Source organism: Pinus tabuliformis, chromosome 9 (assembly GCF_031772625.1).
Source record: "Pinus tabuliformis cultivar Carrire ecotype Pingquan chromosome 9, CPIR1, whole genome shotgun sequence".
Taxonomy (NCBI): domain Eukaryota; kingdom Viridiplantae; phylum Streptophyta; class Pinopsida; order Pinales; family Pinaceae; genus Pinus; species Pinus tabuliformis.
The window spans coordinates 176744681-176747160 of record NC_142307.1 but is presented as its reverse complement, the minus strand read 5'-3'; positions in this window follow the sequence as shown (position 1 = coordinate 176747160).

The following is a 2480-nucleotide window of genomic DNA, read 5'->3' as shown; positions in this document are numbered from 1 at the left end:
TCGGTGCATCGCTGACAGACCGAGCACTTGTGGGGATAAGCATGTTCATCCTTGAATAATGTGGGCCAGTAAAAACCAGATTGCATGACTTTGTGCATTTTGGTATTTCCCGCGAAGTGGCCCATGACTGGTTCGTCATGGATATCATGCAAGACCTTCTCTGAGTCATGTGCCTCCAGGCACCTGAGAAAATTTTTGTGAATGTGCTTTCTATATAACACTTCATGCGCCAAATGATAAGGTAAAGCTTTGAGGCAAAGTTCCCTCTTCTGTCTCATGGAGAAGTGAGAGGGTATGGTGCCATGCTCAAGGTACTGGCACACATCTTTGTACCAAGAGTTTTCGCATGATGTGGGTGGTGCTCGCTCTACATCGTACATCTCGATTTCTTGCTCCCAACTATGGAGCTCTTCTTCTTCCTCCTATGCATGGATTGCTTCAGCTGCGAGTCTTCAGAGACCATGACCCTTGACAGTGTGAACTGGATTGATGTCAAGATCATACTTTTGCAAGCCTGTCATCTAGTTCACACATCTTTCACCCATCTCCTGATGTACAAGTAGTGATCAGACTACTAGGTGTGGCACAAATATTGTGCAATGGTTCTTCAACAAGTAGGGTATGAATTCTTTCACCACCTTGTATACTTCATATTCTTGTTTGTCAATGACGGGGGTAGTTTAGTTCATGTCCTTGCATGCTTGCGCTCATGAAGGATATGGGATGCTTGTCATTCAACTCATTCTTTTGAGTGAGTACTGCAGCAGGCGAATTCTCGGAGGCGAAGGAATATAGTAAGAAATCCTTGTTAAAATATGGGCCGTAAAGTGCAGGTACATCTACTATAGCCTATTTGATATAGGTGAATGCATTCTTTTCCTTCTTACACTAGCTGTAGATTACATCCTTCTTGATCATGTTTTGCATAGGTTTCGATATCTGTGCATAAATATGAGATGAACTTACGGAGGAAGCTTATCTTTCCCTAGAAGGACTGCAAGGCTTTCTTATTGGTTGGGTGAGGAATCTGTGTAATCATCCAAACTCAGTCTGGATCAACCTTGATCCTTCTTTTGGAAATGATGTGCTTGAGGAGGTTCCCCTCAGAGATAGCAAATACACTCTTTTTGGGATTCAAGAATATCTCGTATTTTTGGAATCACCTAAAGGTATTCTTGATATGGCATATGTGGTCTGACCATTTTCTAGAAAAGATAGTCACGTCATCAAGGTACACTACTACACTCTGTGTGATAAGTCCATGGAAGGCGATGTCCATGGTGTGCTGAAAGGTTGTGCCTGCATTCACGAGCCCGAATGGAATTCTCATGTAGGCGAACATACATCACTTAGTACGAAAGGTAGTTTTCAATATATCAGGTTCCGTTACCAAAACCTGGTTATATCTCAAAAAACCATCAACTAAGGAAAACATTTCTGGCCCAAATACTGTCTGTAAAATATTTATGCTCCATTGATGGCATGGGTTAGTTTTCTTTGTTTGAGGCACGGTTCAAGTTTTGGAAATCAATGCACAAGCGAATCTCCCCAAAAATTTTTTGTACAAAAACTAAGTTAGAAACCCATGTGGAATGAAGAACTATGTAAATGATCTGTGCATCCAACAACTTAGTCAGTTCTTTCTATACGAGGGGTTCAAGTGATGAATGTATTTTTCTCAGCTTCTGCTGAAATGGCATGACCCCTTCCTTGATCAGAATCCCATGTTGGATTATTCACGTATCGTACATTTTCAGATCATTGTATGTCCACGCGAACACATCCTGGTATTGTTTAAACAAGCCGACAAATGCTTACCACTCCTGCTGTGTGCAACATGTATCGAGATTGATGAACTTGGGATCTTGTTATGTTCCTAGGTTGATATGTTCATGCATTGTGGTGGAATTGTGGGTTTTGTTGTTCCTTGGCCCTTGAAAGAAATCATGCAAGTCATAGAACATTTTGAGAGATACCACACAATTGGGGATGAGATTTCGTTTCTTTTCATTAGCTCTGGCTTGCAGAGACTACTCATGCTCATCTTCGTCAATCGCTGCGTCCTTGAAGACATCAATGTTAGCCATGAAGTGTAGTACTTGTTGATCATCCTAAAGAATGCATAGATGAGTTATGTTATCAGGGATAGAAGGCTTGTACAAAATTTTAACACTAAACATATCCCTAAGCGGCGACATCCTAGCAGTTGTGTTAGCTAAGGCATTGAAAACCGCAGTACGCATTCTTGGCACAACAATGATATTGAAAGCTTGGAATTTTGAGATTATTTGCCATACCTATTGATGATAACTTTTGAAATGAGGTGACAAATAGTTTATGGTGTTACGTACATGTCGTACCATGATTTCTGAATCACCTACCACTTTGAGCGCAACAACGTTGAGGCTAATGGCTTTGTGTAAGCCCAATATACGTGCTTCATATTCAATAGTGTTGTTTGTGCACTTGAACTTGATGCC